A 16,386-nucleotide genomic window follows, 5' to 3' on the forward strand; every position below is an offset into this window, starting at 1 on the left:
ATACTGTGAGCTGATGTAACTATAGAGCATTTAGCCCAGAGAAATTGATGCTCCTGATCTTCAAGCACCTAAATCTATGCTTTCAGCACTGGTGACAAAAAAGGCACCTTGCCACCAACTCTTTCTCCCAGCTACCCCTCCACCACCGCCTGACCATTGTAGGTGCACCAAGATGCTGTGCATCTCTCCTATGGTGTGGCTGGGGGCAGCTCCACCCCCCAGCCCAAGCCAAAGTTCCTCAGTTGGAGTCTCAGTTTCACTACTCTAAAGGGCTGCTATACATCTGTTATTTTTGTTATTATTTGTCATTCAATTTCCTCCTGGGTATGGCCCTTTTCCCACCTGGAAATGGTGACTTGGCAGGTTCTAAGTTTTCTTGAGAGCTTCCAGTTGCCTGGTTGTCAGCCCTGACAGCCAGAAGATGCTACTTCATTTTGACTGTAAGGTTGTAGGATAGACCAGCACAAAATCTCCTTGTGTTGAAATCATGGTTATGTTCTGGGATTCCTTCTGTACCAACTCCGTGGAAGCTGTGTAGTGTATCTGCATCACTTCAGGATGCAATGGATGATCTAGTGCTTATGTCCTGCATGTAAGTGCTAAGTTCAGCACTCCCTGCTGTCAGGCACAGAGTGGATGTTAAGGCATCTCCAGAGTAACGTTGATTCTAGCTCTAGAATTGGTCAGTGGCTCTGGGACCATGTTCAAAGCACAGAACATGAAAAACATCTACAGTGGGAGTGCAGATGTCCTACTCATGTCCTGCTCAGCTGCTCGGGGCCAGGCACTCCTCTGAGTCTGAGTTCATTTGCTGTCAAGGCCATCTTTCAGAGCCATCGAATTGTCCCCAGGCTCTCTGCAAGGAGCCTGTATGCCCAGGCACTGTGGTCACAGCAGGAGGGAGCCCACAAGCTGTCAGGGCCTCTCAGGGCTAGATGTGACCACAGGGAGTGGCAAAATGCCAGAGTTTTTCCATATAGGCAACACGCACACACTCTGCTGACTGTCCCTAGAGATCAAGGATGAAAATTTCACCATCCTTGGCTTTCTCCTTTCCTCTGCACTGGAGTGCCCATTTATCTTGGAGGCTACAGCTTCAAGTAGCCCTCCCAAAGGTTCCCCACAAGTGAGCTGGGTGGTCAAAGCCATTTACGAGAGTCATATTGTCTGGTTCTGCTCATATGCTTTAAGTCCAAGGCTATTCTTCTTTCTCTTATCTGATCACAGTTCCCCAGCTGTGCAGTATGTGCCACATATAAATTCAGAGAACATAAATTATTTGCTTTGTTGAAAAGCAACCCACGATATATTCATTGCCTCTTCCTCTTTCAATCCACACTTGCTCACAGTGCTCTCCTTGCCCCTCAGTGCTTTCTGCTCCCTCAGCATACGCATGCATCTTCATTTTTATCCCACTTTAGGGCCCACTAATAACTCTCTCACCAGTGCACCATCAACGCACTGGAAGAGAGCACAGGAGCAGTAATTCAGGGCTGTGATGCAGCGGTGCGCTGGGAGGAGATGCTCAGATAGCTCACTGTGGCATGCCAGCATGCTGTTGGCAGCTGTGCACCATCTACCAAAAGCAAGTAGCTCTGCTGGCATTCAGCTGTGCTGCTAGTGCTTTAACACAAGGGTATCATGACAAAATGGTTGTTTGCAGGCTTTAGTCGCAGGAAGGTATCAGTTGTGCTGCAGTTTTTTGCCACCTGAGGCAGGATGGTGGGCTCAGGTATACTGGTGTCCCAACTTTTTGCTAATCTTGCTGTGCTGTTACCAGTCCTTGGGTGTGGCTGATGGGAGCTCCTGTGAGAAGTCACCTTTGTGCAGTATGATCTAATAACTCAGGAAGTTACCATTGTCTGAAGAAAAAAGTTTGAACTGAAGCTTCAGGAGGACTCACTAGTGAGCAGAACATCTGGCAATTAACTGTGACCAAGTCATTGAATTTACTAACTCTCTGCATCGTGGAAGGATTTCTTGTGCAGTTTTTCAGCATTTTGTTGGTACTAGTAAAATTACTTCCCTCTGGTAATCTTTTTAGGTGATGAAAATAGTGGGAAGCTTCACTGGACTTCAGATCGGGCCCCTAGAAAAGACAATGGTCATAGTAGCTATCTGCCCTTAGACTCAGCTTCCTGAGCTGCTCAGCTCTCTGTTTTTTATATAAAAGACGTACATTCCCTCACACATGGAGGGCTGGATAGATGTGGCTCAGCTCTTTCCCTGCAGTGTGACCCAGTCACATCCCAGCCATTGCTAATGGGAAAACTCAGCTCATTCAGTCCCTTGGGGCATCTGCCTTGAATGCTACCCAGGTGAGCTTGAAACATCAGTGAGATTGTTTAATCGGGAAACAAAAGCAGGGATTGACAAAAGTTATTTTTACTGCTGTTTGTAAATGCAGATGCATTCGTGAGTGTGAAACTGGACTGGGGCGGATTATCCCCTCTTTGTCTTTGTCCTAGTCCAGATCCCTTACCTTCCCCTGACTCCCACAGAAAGTCCTCTTTGTTGGCATGCCAACCATTGTTTCCTAGCACACTTCTAGAAATCCCTGCTAAGTGTATATTGTTGTCTCCCCAAGAAGGTACGAGTGCGGCAGCGTGCAGTTACAGGCAATGCATGTATACATGGCAACTCATTAGCCAGGGATTTTTTCAAAGAATTTTTAACTTCATCTTTGGTTGCCTCAGCTGAAGAAAAGGTCAAAGGAAGGTGCAGAGAAAATGAAAAGCATGTAAAAGGTGGAGTGGCTTTGTGCTGCATTGAGGGATCTTCTATGCCTTGCTTGTTATGTAAAATCCATCAGAAGGAGGGGGGGAATAAACAAAAGAATTTTCTTCTCAGCATGTGCTGGGACCCAGCACTGCAAATAATGCATTGTTAGTTGAAATCAGTGTTTTGGTTTCTCCCTTCCTTTGTGAGATTCTGTAGAGGAAGCAGATTAAAGATTGCCAGCTTTCTGGCAAAATATACTGGTGGCATCATAATGACTTCATTATGGTCTCTAAATGAGCTAACAGACTAATAATGTGTTCAGGAAAAAATATGCATTATGAACATGCACACAGGTGTAGGGTTAACCCCTTCCTTGACGCCCCTTGCTTTGAATCCAGCTACTGCAGCTTAAGCCACAGTTCAGTGCTCTACTAGCGGGGCAGTAAAGGATTTAATTCAACAGCTGCATGCCAACTAACTGCAGCTGTATTTTCTTCTGAGTTCATCTACAATGCAAACAACATGGCAGCTGTTTGTTTGTTTGTTTGTTTGCTTGGCTGGCGGTGGCTGGGAATGCTGCTGCTAGGTGGAAATGCCAGCACCATGGTGCAGAGGCTCTGCAGCTCAAACCTGCTTTTATTAAAAAGGCTTTCAAAAGTGGCTTATATGACATACCCCTCCTTTGGTTTTCCCTTATTGCCTTACATAGTGCATAAAACATGTTCCTTGCAGGAAATGGAGATTCAACAGTAGGCCAAATCCTTCTGCCCAAACTAATTTTCTGCCTGCCTTGCTGGTGCCTATTCCACCTTGCCTTCAGCATCACTGGACCCGGACTCTTACTGCCCTCATCACAACTCCTGTAGCCCTTCTGCCCCCTCATCTCTGCCTTCATCACTTTCTGCCTCTACTCATCTATTGCTTAAGTCTCTGCATCATTTTTTCATTTCTGGATTATGTAAAAATCTTCTAGAATGTCCTTGTTAGCTATATACAGCTTTTCCATGTTTTCTCTTGAGGTTTTTTGGGCGTGATAATATGGACTTTATGGTTACAGAATGAGAGCATGGAGGCACAGGATACACAGAATGTTCTTCTGCACATGCTCGGCAAAGTCAACATTTCCAAAACATGTGGGACTTTTATTAAGTGTGAAGACCAGCTATAAAACACTTGTTCAGGCATCTCTGATATGGCTCAGAAAACTGAGATCTACCTGCCAGCTAAGTGTCTTGTACAATGATAGATGCTAGTCAGGCACTGTTGCTGTGTGGTGGGGTGTACTCATATAGTGGGAGTATCTGGGATGTACAAAAGCCTGTCAGCTCTGCTGCCCAGGTCTCCCTGCATCTGCCAGAGGTCCAGAAATCCAAACAAACATAGGGAGTCCTGAAAATGAAATATCCTAAAAATAGGCAGAATTTCTAGGTGGAAGAAGAGCATGGGTTCAGGAAAACATGAGCACATGGGAATGAAGCCATCTTTAATATAAGCCACCTTGAATGTACAGACATTGCTACCCTGTTCCATGAATATTTGAACTTAAGTATCCTGTTTTCTGATGGATTTGTATCTGGAGGCTGACTTTGGTATGTAGGAAGATGCAGCATCCAATGGAAGTTCTTAGGTCACTGGGATCATTTATATGCCCTCTTTCTCTCCCATATTATATGGAGTGAATTCATACTGCAGCCCGTGGATGGTCTGCTCAAGGCAAAGACTCTTCTAGGGTCTCTGTCTTCTGCCTGCCTTCTATTTTAATGAACTGTGTAGGACTTTTGTATTTTGAGATGCCTGTTCACCTGCCAGATGTGGCTGAACTTAATCAATGGATGCAAAAATTATGAAATAGGACAAGAGAGTGACACTAACACCTGGACAGTATGACTATATTGAAATTCTTTCCTTAGGAGATGAGGCCAAAATCTGCTAGCCCAATTCCTGCACTTCCACCCCACAAAGTGCCACAACACCCTTTTTCTGGCCTTACTCTACCCACCACCCTACCCAATAACTTTCTATTGAGAATGTAGTCTACAAAATATTGTGCTCACTGTGCCAATTCTTTCTGTTCAACCTGTACACTGGATCTTATTCCCTATTACATCTAACCTTCTTGTCCACACTATCCTGATGAAGAGATGCCTCTCTCCCTCATTCTTGTAGCATCATGTTTGGTGGTAAGTCATCTCTTACCTGCTTTGCTGCCAGAATCTGATGTCAATGTTAGAGATTTAATCTGAGTTCTTCCTGCTCTCTTACATAGTGCCTCTTTGGTGAGGGAGCTTCCCAGGAAAACCTGCAAAGTGACTTCATTATTTGGTTTCAGATTCCGCATCCCTGGGCTTCTGTGACAGCAGCTTGGCTGTGACAACAGCGGTACGCTATGACTGCTGCCGACTGTGCTCTGAGGTATTTTCTCCTTACTTCCTGGCATCCCTAACCTACATCCATTTATTGTCTTCAGTCACTGTCCATAAAGTGTCTGGACCAGAGTTTAGTCAGGGAGTTTGCTCTTCCTAGCACAATGAGATACTAACCTGAAGACTGAGTTTCTTAGGCAACATGGTACGATAGTAAGTAATAATGTCCCATGGGTAACAGCAGTAACAAATCCAGCCATTTCCCAGCAGAGGAATGATGCATCAGGATCATTTGTGAGTCAAGTACTGCACCGGAAAAAGAAAGGAACCCGTGCTGAGAGTCAAGCTGCTACCGCTATACATTCAGTCCTCTTTCTGTATGTGGGGCAGTGGAAGTATCTAGGAAACTAAATAGTCAGCAAACTGGTTGGAAGAACCATTGCTTAAACTGGCCTGATGATGGGAAAGTGCAAGAGAATGAGAAGGACATGTCTGAGGTACTAATTATTCTGCAAGGCCAAGATAACCAGGAGATGCCAGGACAATGCCTGTCAACCTGGTTCACTGAAGGTCACTGTCCCTTTCTTTAAGAAGCAGCATCTTCTGGTGTATTATCGATGATGGTTTACACTTGCAATCAATTTAAAATGAAATTAAAAAACTCTTGCAGTTTTGATCCACTCTCCCCCCATTTTGTTGGTTCCTTTGATTGCTTCTGTGGGTGAGGTACATTAAAGAAAAGAGTAATTACAAGCCTGTTGCACTCACTTTTTGAGACTTTATCACTGGTCTTTGGTAAGCAGGTTGAAAACACCTCCTTTGAAGAGCTAGACTGCCGAACCCAGGGGCCTAGTTGGCTTTCTTCAAAATGAACTAAACTTCTTAAATAGCAGAAGCATCGCTTCACTACTTTTATTGGTCAAAGCCATATAGCCCTCTGCAATGACAAATTCCAGCATAGTCTGTGAGCCCGACTGATGCTGATTTACCACACTCCATGCTGTCCTTGCCAAAACTGATGACTATATGCAGATGTATGTGCAAGAAAAGACGCCTGGGACTCGTTTATAAACAGTATATAACAAACAGTTCTTCTGTAAAACAAGCTATTGTTTAAGTATGACTGCATCACCACTGCATCTTTTTAGGGTTTCTGTAAGAAGTGGGCAGTTGCCTTCAGCAAGTACGTAAGTGGCTGTTCTATGAAAAGTGGAAAACAGAAAAAGAAGCTTTTTGATTGAGGGTGAAATGTAAGGTATGAGTGGCTATTATCCGTATCTTCTACTTCTTGGAGCCTGCAATAAAGTAGACTGAGGGGTAATAAAGCTGTTGAGCTGGCATGAATGATTCTTTAGATGGTGTTCTGTTTAAGCATTCATTCCTTTCAAGCTATTTTCTTGCTCTAAAACTGCTTTTTAATGTATGTAGCTTAGGACCTATTTGTAACAAGCAGAGAACTCTGGCTGCACACAGGCACCATTCATGAACAACAAAGTCACCTTAGAAAAGTGTATGGATTTTCTTTGGAGACACAAGAGGTTTCTTTTGTAGGAAGTCTATTAAAACAGACAATGTATATAAGAAGCAGAGAGTAATTTTCTGCTGCCACTGAAGATATCCAGGCTAGGATTTTCAGATCAATTCAGGTATCAGGCAGCCATAAGTCACTTGGAAAATGGTGGCCTGTGTACACTGTTATTTACTAAAATGACCTGGAGCAAGTCTGGACTTAGGAGGCCTATAGCCAGACAGACCCTCAGTGATCTACTCTGATTCTGCTGAAGTAGCCCAAATTCATACTGGATAGAAATGTGGCTAGGAAGACTGAGGCCATATCCATTGATTTTTTTTTATTTTTCCCGTTTATGGCTAGGTCTTCGAGAAGCTGGTGACCAGCTCCTGTTCTCAGTTCATGACTGCAACCTGGTTGCACTGCAGACTTAATGGGCCATGTCTTCCTTCTTTTCTGATATTTTTCTCTGGAACGTAGAGGAAAAATATAGCACACAATGCATTAGCTTCCTGTTCCAATCCTATGAATGTTTTATGGAGATGAGCCAGCTTTGTTCCCTGTAGAATGTTTGCATAGGGTTTGGATGTGGAGTGTGCCTATAGGGACAATGAATATGTCACCTGGAAGAGCAGCTGGTTTGCATATGATCTCAGCTACTGAGCCATTCAGTGCCAGAAGTGAACAGTGTGGCATCCATAAAATCATTCATGCTAGCACAAAGCTAAGTAGCAGTTGCATTTTCATGGTCCAACTACCTTTCTGTTTGCCTAGTCTAAAGGTAAAACCTGCCACTAGCATGGAGAACGTATTAATAAGTGAAAGTTTATTGATAGGAAAACAATTGAAGGAACTGAGCACTTTCCAAAAACAGTAAGTGGGCTTTAAGGAAGGTATATTTGAGGGCGAAAATTCTTGTTACTGTGCAACATCCCTTGTGAGGATACAATACCCAGCAGAAATATGCAGGAGTAAGTGAGAACAAGACTGTTCATGTAGGAGAAAACAAAATTATGCCATAACAAGCTGTAATGCAATCCTAAGTCCTTTGGACGTGATGCAAAAACTTCCCCTGATTCTGAATAAGGTTTGGGGCCTATAGCAAGTACAAACTTAACATTACAGGGAATCCAGGTCTTAGCAATGGGATCATAATTTTCTTTCAATAAAGTGATTGGGAACTGGTGTTCACTTTAGGGAAGATTCTTTATTGGAAAGATTTCATCCTTACTGGACTAGTGTAGAAATGAGAACCATCATTCATACCAATAAGGATAGTACAGATTCCTAAACACAATCACATGCTTACACTGAGATGGAAAAATGAAGTGACCTAAATTAAAACTGTGACGGTATGAAGGAAAGTGAGAAAGGTGAAACGAGACCTTGATGTGTGAAAAGGGTTATATGTTAGAGGGCATGGTTAGATGAGGAACTGAAGGCCTCAGGAGAAAATACCAGAGGACTGATGAGATAGCTGGCAAGGGGGGCTCTCAGAAAATATTCCGAAGGGAAAGAGAAACCAAAACATTGTTTGGAGAATGTAGGGCATCTGTGACAGCTTCCTGCCGATTATACACTGTAAAAATGGCAAGTCACTGGCTGTTTTCTGCGCTTGATATTTAGAGGAGACTCTGCATTTTGTCTCTCAGCATTCTTTCCTGCCTCCCTTGGACTGGCATCACTCTGTAACGCACTCACAAGACATCATTTTAAGGAAAACAAAGATTGAGGGCTTTTTGCTGTTTTCTGTTGAGCTACTCTTTTTTTTCCTTTTTTTTCTTTTTTTTCTTTTTTTCTTTTTTCTTTTTTTTTCTTTTTTCTTTTTTTTTTTCTTTTTTTTTTCCAGAAAGAGCCTAGCATTGACCTAAAGCTGTTCCCAAATGAAGTCAGTGGTAAAGTTCCCACTGACATTTCGTTAGAGAACAGTTGTAGTGTCATGGAGACTTTTTGAAAACACTGCCCTCTGCACATCGAGCAAATCAAGAGCAAACAATGCAAACCAGATCCTGCAGTTGAACTAATTTTTGTCCCCATTTCTGGGCCAGAAGCAATAGGAAGTGTGTGCAACCAAGTGAAGACTCTGGAAATGATGGGGTGGGGAGGTGTGTGGTGGGTGTATTTTAGGATCTCCCTCCAGCAGATGTGCAGAATAGTCACATGCTGACTTTAAAGGGGCTGTCATGCCATGTGGGGATGATCCACCCATCCTTCAGGTTTATTTGTCCTTATCTTCCAATTTGGGTTAGAGTCATTCAGATCACACTATGATAATCTTTTTTTACCTCCTGCTTTTGTAGTACTTTACATATTATCTATCCATAACTCATAAGTCTACCAGCAAACTATTATTTCCATAGTAATTTTGTTTGCTTCATGAGGAACAATGCCTGTGAGGAGATCTTGTATCCTTTAATAGGTCAGCTGATATTTTGATAAATGGCATTACAAGCTCATTTTGAGCAGTGTTTTCCAATGTCTCCCAATTAGTCGACCCCTACGAAATTATTAACAGAGGTGAAGCGTAGCATAAATACAGTGACAACTCTTCTCCTCAGTCACTTTTCCCAGATCCCTTGTAAGTAGTTCACATGCTACCATGGGCCTGCAGGCCAGAGGATGGCCATCGCTAATTCAGAGGCTCTTTTAAGGCTTTTGCCCTTAGGCAGTGTAAAGAGACCACTGCTGGAGACAAGTGGGAAGTTAAACAGGCAAGATCTGAGTTCTGAAACACAAAGAGGGAAGGGACTTTGAACTCTTTTACTTTCTAATGATTGCCTGAAAATTGACATTTTTTAAAAACTAATTTGCAAAAAGCAGTGCCACTAGTTTCCGTTAGTCCCTCAGTCCACCTCTATCTTTCCTTGCCTCTAGGGAGGCTCATCTGCAGATATTAAAAATAGTCCACATTTTGTCAAAAGCTTTTTTGTATGCAAAGGCTTTTTTTCTGTATGCAAGGCATCTGTGTGCTCTGTTTCAAGTTCTTTGGTAGATAAACCCAGCTTTCTCCTTCCAGAATGGTTGGGGTAAATACTTGAAAATATTTGAAGCAACCCTTCTGACTGAATGCAGGAAAGACGATCATGGGGGAGCTTGACCGTCTGGCCATCCACAACACTACATCTGTAGTTCAGTGACTTGCAAATTGTGTCATATCTGAAAACTGTCCTCAGGCAAGAATGTGGTCTAACATGCCCAAATGTAACTAGGTCACTCTATAAATACATTCTGAATGGGGTCCTAGTTTCCCTATTTGTGTAAATACTTACCTATCTCATGTGAGTGTTGGTGAGAAGTCATTAATTTATACTGAGAGAACACTTTGAAGGTCTGAAACATTGTGCACGTCACATATTATTATTATTATAATGGGCCAGATCCTTTATATTTGTTACACTACCTGGCTTTGAATAGACATGGAAGTGACGTGCACCCTGTTCTTAAGGGTACTATAGGCATTGTTAATTCAGGTGCATACATTGGAAGCACTGACCTCTTGCTATTGTGTTTAGGCCAAATATGAACCCAAGTGTTCTGAGACTGTCACCTCGTGCAGCCACAAGAACCTTGAACTCCAGGTCCTAGAATCACTCCAGTGCTTCACATTTTGTTATACATGATGAGTCAAATGACAGGTATGTACATTTCTGACCACTGACTGGGCAAGAGAATATGGAAAAAAGTCAGAGGTAATGCATTTCTAGTGACTTGCTTCTTTAAGATCTCATTCAAGAGCTTTTATGGGTTAAGATGTAAGGCATTTGTCCTAAAACAGTTGCAGTACGAGTTTCATTTCAAACATCAAGACATGCTGCTCTTTTCTACTATGCCTGCTTCCCCCTACCCCACATGTTTCTGACTATTACTGTGCGGTTTTCTCACAGCTCAGTCCAGGAGTTTTCAAGCCTGTTCATCTCAAATGACAAATTTTCTAGTACAAATACTTGTGACTGTGGTGACCATGATGCCAATGTCTTCTTTTGTTTTACTTCACATCTTCTTACACAGTACCGTGTAAGAAGCTTCTTTTCCTGCTGTTGCCTGGACCCTCTGCTTTCTACTTACTCCCCAGGCTAAGCAGCCTCAAGGTGGTCTGCAAGGCTGTGTTGTTCTTTCCCAAAGTACATTTTGGATAAGGTCGGCAGCTCCTTCCTGCTAGAGAGTCAAGGTGCCTCCTGTTAGTTGAGTGACTGTAACTTCTTCCCAGATGAGGTCAGTGGGTGTTGCTCTGGCTGAGCTCTGGGCTTGCTGGAACCCAGGAGATTTGGGTGTTGTCTTTTAACCTGAGAACCAGTGACTTCCAATTTACAGCATCCCACTGAATCCAGAATTTGCCCCTGTGCCAGCTGTGGCAACCATCCCATGGGTTTTCTTCTGGTGTTGCACATCCCTTTCTCAGGCGTGAGGATCCCCAACTGTATTGCAAGAAGCCATTCATTTGAGATCACCCCACAAATTTATGCCTTGTTTAAGGTCTGCCAGGCCCCCATAGTGGTATTCCTTTGGCTGAATTCTGTGGGGTATGGATCAGGCCCTTAGAGAGGAAAAAAGATGTTCATCCATTTTTGGGATGGGGGTGTCTGTTTTGAAGGGAGGAGAGCTATTGGCTTTACATTTCCCCCTGGAGTCTTCCGGTTTGTGCGTGCACAGGGTGAGAGGCTTGAGATGAGATCTCATCCATGGTTGTTCATTTTACAGTTCTGTTAAAAAAAATAACATGGGGGAATTTTCCAGATTCCATCCAATCCATAATAACTTTTGAAAAGTTAATTTGCTGCAGCTGCTTTATAACTTCTCCTAAGGCCACAACTCAACATGATTACACAACCGCAGTAACTTTTATGGCTGAGTGGAAACACTATCCTGGTTTTGTTGTTCTACAAAAGCCAATATTTGGTTTAAAGATTCCCTTGGATTTTTAATCCACTTTGCTAGGAAATCTCAGTTGCCACCAGTATTTTTAGAGACTTTGCCTGCTTTTGTACCTGCTTTTTGCCATATATCTGCCAGGTCTACTGCATATTGGAAAGAAAAACCCTGTCCTCCATCCTCTGGGGTATGAAATACATCATTGGTGTTTTCTGTTAGGCTCTACTATGCAGGTCTTAATGTGGACTAAGATTAGATACCCTATTCCTCCTTCGTGATAAGCCCCTCCTATGTGAGAGCAGCATGTTGACCTTAGCATCCAGCCAGCCGGCCCCTGGGTATGCTAATAAAAGTTCTGCTTCTCCAATCAGCCAGCTTTGCCCGAGGAGTCTGTCAGCAAAAATAAAAAGGATATTTCTATTTAAATGCCATACAGTGTCTGCACATTGAAAATATTTTTACCGTGGTAGCATACATGCCACTACCAATAAGAGTGTATTGTTGTTATAAGTTGGCTGTTAAAATTCAGCCAGGACTAAAAATTGCTGTAGAAAGTCTCAGCTTAGAAGGTATTTGTTTATTTTGACAGGTTATTTAAAACAAGGAATGAAAAATAATTAGTGGTTTTGGACTTCTACCTTGCATTTTTCTGTTTAAAAAGGTCTTATATTATATTTTCTGGTGGTTGCATCCTGACAGAAGGCTTATATCTTGGGGAAGAGTGGGAACAAAAAACTAGCAGGCAAATTTGGGGGTTCATTTTTTAGAAAAAAAAAAAATCTAGTTCATTTTCAGGATGAGAACAACTGCCAGACCTTTCTGCTCAGCAAGTGTTGAGTTTTTCCCCACTGAGAATACAAAAGGGATATTCAATGACTGTCCAAATCAAGTGTAATTACAGAGGTATAATAAACATCAGGACAAATGATCATTTTTGCATTTCTCTGTTTGGATAAGGGATTAGAGCATTTCCACCCATAACATGCTGAGCCTCTGAAAGGCCTGAAGAGATAGAAGTGCACTCCTGGGTCCTCTTCATTCATAGGTGGAAGCTATTGGCTCAGAGAGATGAATCCCCACATGATCAGCCTTGTAAACTAAAGAGAGGCACATAAATTCGTACGTAGATAATTGGCATGACATCCAGGGAACGCAGTGCTCCCCCCGAACTCGATGGGAGGTTTGGCTGGCTGTATAACATGACCATATAGGTGTTGAATCTGAGACACGTAGGCCAAAGATTTAAAAAAAAATGGATGCCAAAAATAAGGATCCTAAATCTAAACTTAGACAAATAAACAAACACCTGATTTTCAAGCTGCTGAGCGCCCAGTGGCTTGGCCCCAGGTTTGAATACTTTGGCTTACGTGACTTGTCCAAAGCCACACAGGAAATCTGCTGCAATTCCAGGAATAGAGCAAAGATCCTGTGCTTTAACCGCAAGTTGGCTATGTTTTATTTGTCAGCACTCATTCCCACAAGGAAGCTAAACCAGGGATCTCACTGCATCTAAAGTCAGCAGGGTTACCTACTGGTAATGAAGCTAAAAGATGTTCCTTATTCTCTGAGCAAGTGATGTGCAACACCACGGAGCAGCAGCTGGGTGCTTTGAAGAGCCTGTCTCCTTAGGACACATAGGATTAGACATCAGAGCTAAAGGGCAGTACGCCCGCTTCTGCATCTTCTGCATTTCAGGCTGCTGCACGGGCTGAAACTGTGCAGATTGGAAGAGCTGTTGTAGGTGTAGAGGGGAGAGGTGGGACATACCCTTTAGTTCCTTTAATAAGGTGCTTCTGGAGTACCCAGCAGGACAGAAGCTCCTCTGCCCACAGATGATCTTTTTTTTCCATTGCCAGCTGTTAACACACTGCTTCTCAGCCATGTGAGGTGGGCAGTCTAAGACTACTTGTGTCAGTCCTCACCATCACTCCTGACCCCTACCTGCCATCGCCCATAAGGCTGTGGAACTAACGTCAGCTTCTGTGTCACACTCTGGCTCCGAACCTGCTCTGAAATCTAGACTTGGCCTCCCCCCCAACACTGTTTGCATGCATGTGCCAGAGGACTGGTGGCCAGGTGGACTTCTAGCTCTAAAGCAGAGGAGTTTGAAGTTCAGTGGCCAGCATGCACTGTCAGCGGGCTGCATGCAGGAAGGATGGATGAAGCCAAGTGTCCAATGGGCAGCTCAAGTGGGGTTCCTCCAAGGAGGACATGGATGTGTAGGCCATGTAGTGTGGATGTGAAGTGTGTTTGAAGCCAGCTTGTGTGTCCTCCTTACTTTGTAGAGATGTCCACTGTACTTTACTGTGTAGGGATGACCTTAGGCTGCCTTTAGGAGATCTCCACACATACATAACTGCTCTCATGCTACCAGGCTGCATGTGCTGGATGAAATCAAACATATTTAGACCATTTAAATCTGAAGATGAGGCCTAAACTGATATAACTAACTGTTCATTGATGCTATATTGCTTTATGCTATCAGGGAATCCAAGATTTATGAAAGAACTGGTTGCTGCATCTCTAATTGCATTTAACTACACTTCCCATAAATACCAGAATGGATTTAAAAACCTGTTATTTCACGTTGGAGTTTATGCCCACGAGCTTGAACTGTTTTATAAGGAACTGTTGTGCAGGTGAGGACGCGCTGCAGGAAAAAAGCATTGAGCCACGGTTTTTGTAAAGAAAATGTTGAGACTCTCTTCAAGATATATGCATTTGACATCATTGTATAATGCCAGACAGTGGTTTCCAAATGACATCTTATGTAACTCCTGAGTCAAATAAGATAACAAAAAGGTCTGTGTTGCAGTCAAATAACCATAACTAAAAAGTCTCTGAACATTATACTTATATACTTATTGCTAAACCAGTAAGGACAATTACAAATTACACAGTAGAAAATGTTTGAACATTCATTACCATATTTCTTCTATCAAGGCAAACCACATATTCCTCTTAGACACATGCCAAATGTGAGGCTTTAAAGAAAACGTTTCTTGAGTTACCCGAGTATAAGGCACATCTGAGTGATTTTCTTAATTGGTCAGATTGCTTGGTGCTAATCTGAACAGATTTTCTTCTCTCTCAAAAGGAAATACATTGAACTCTGGACTAAGACCAAACACAGAAAATTTCAGGCTACACAGTAATATGAAGGGGGGTGGGGGGAATTGCAAGTGACAAGTGGGTTATATTGGAAGTCCCATCTTGGTTTCAACAATAGGACTGGTATCTTGATACTTGCATTTAAGAAATGTGGATTTCCACATACTAGTCATCTTTCATGAATTACTGCAGATCTGACAAATTTGAGTTATTGTGCTCCTCCTGGGAGATTTTTAAAGCCAGTTGTAACAACAGATTATATGAAACAGCTGGTCAAACAGAATGAGGAACCAGATCATTGGCATTTGATGAATTAATAAAAACAGGCACAATACAAATTTCAGCAATAGCTAGCAATTCTCCAGGAGAATAGGAACCAAAAAGAAAAGAGCAGGAATCAAATCATAGCAGCTGTTTGGCCAACAGGTAGGGGGTAACTATTTCTTCATGGCTAAGGCTTGGAAAACTCTTAAAAGATTCCCTGAAAAAAAATGCACTCCTTGCAACTTGGGCAGATGATAACAGAAGTACAGTGCTTAAATAAATTTCTGACTGTTCTTTTGAGGAAAAGCCAGTGAAAGAGAGAAAGGTTGCGCATCAGATTGTCTGCTAATGCAGGGACAGAGAAGAACAGGCTTGGGTGTCTTGTGAGGAATGAGTGGCTGTAGGGACAGCAATCCTTTTGCTGTTGCCTGTATGGTTCCAGTAGCAAGAGGTGCTTTGAGAACCAATGTATATGACTATCTGAAAAAATGGGGAGAGGTGCTTTGCAACAGCTGTAGCACTGAACTTTATCATGATAGCATTTTCTATAGTGGATCATATAGAAGTTCCCATGCAGGAGAATATTTTTACAGTGGACAACCTGAGGAACTGTATGAAGGTGAAATGTCAGGAGAAGGAGCTGAACAACCAGCTTATTAAAGGATTAGTAACAAGTTTTCAGGACTAGATGGCTTAAACCCTAGAGTACAAATGGAAACCAAGTCGATACAGTTGAACTGATGCTTACAATGTGCTCTCTGTCACCTACATCAGCCACCACACCTGGTGGAATAGAGAACCATGCAGATAACAGTGATTTCTGAAAACCTTTTGACGAGGCCACTCAGCACAGGCTGTTAAATAAACAAAGGAGTCATTGGATAAAATGGAAAGAAGGAAAAATGGAAGGAGCTCATCAGTGGGATCCCACTGGGATGTCAGCTGGGACGTCAGCTGGGACTGGTGCTGCTCATCACACTTAGCAGTGACCGCTAGTGAAATTCTACAGCCGTTCCTACACCAATAGTACAAAAATCATGTACGGCTTTAAAGACTAAAGTGAACTGCAAAGAGTTTCAGAAGGCACTGACAATACTGCATGACCAACTGATAAAATGGCATATGAATTACAATATTCACACATGGCAGATAATACATATGGGGGAAAAAGCCACCCTAGCTGCTGCTATTCAGAAAATTGGTCTGGGAGTCACTGCATAGTTCCCTGAAAAGCCAGCTCAGTGTTCAGTGATGGTCAAAAAGAGAGAAAGACGGGTAGCAATGATTAGAAAGGAACTAAAACAAAAAACTGAAGTAGATTATGCCTCTGTTCAAATCCATTATGTGCAGTTCTGGTTCCCACAGCTAGAAAAAGAAGGGAGGGAAATAAAGCTGGTGAGAAATACAGAATAGTTTCTGCAGGAGAAGAGACTAATAGATTGGAAAAGAGATGAATAGTAATATAGGTCCATAAAATCATGAAGAATGAGGAACAGGGAAGGTTTACTCATCATTTCTGGTAATAAAATAAGTAAGGAGAAGCTAATA

At 42.6% G+C, this 16,386-nt stretch overlaps 1 protein-coding gene across 3 annotated transcripts in view; it reads left to right on the plus strand.

The window, feature by feature from the left end:
- Window positions 1-16,386, plus strand: part of KCNE2 (potassium voltage-gated channel subfamily E regulatory subunit 2) — a 70,527-nt gene that overhangs the window by 20,802 nt on the left and 33,339 nt on the right. The window lies entirely within an intron of this gene.

Source organism: Balearica regulorum, chromosome 1 (assembly GCF_011004875.1).
Source record: "Balearica regulorum gibbericeps isolate bBalReg1 chromosome 1, bBalReg1.pri, whole genome shotgun sequence".
In the NCBI taxonomy this organism is placed as follows: domain Eukaryota; kingdom Metazoa; phylum Chordata; class Aves; order Gruiformes; family Gruidae; genus Balearica; species Balearica regulorum.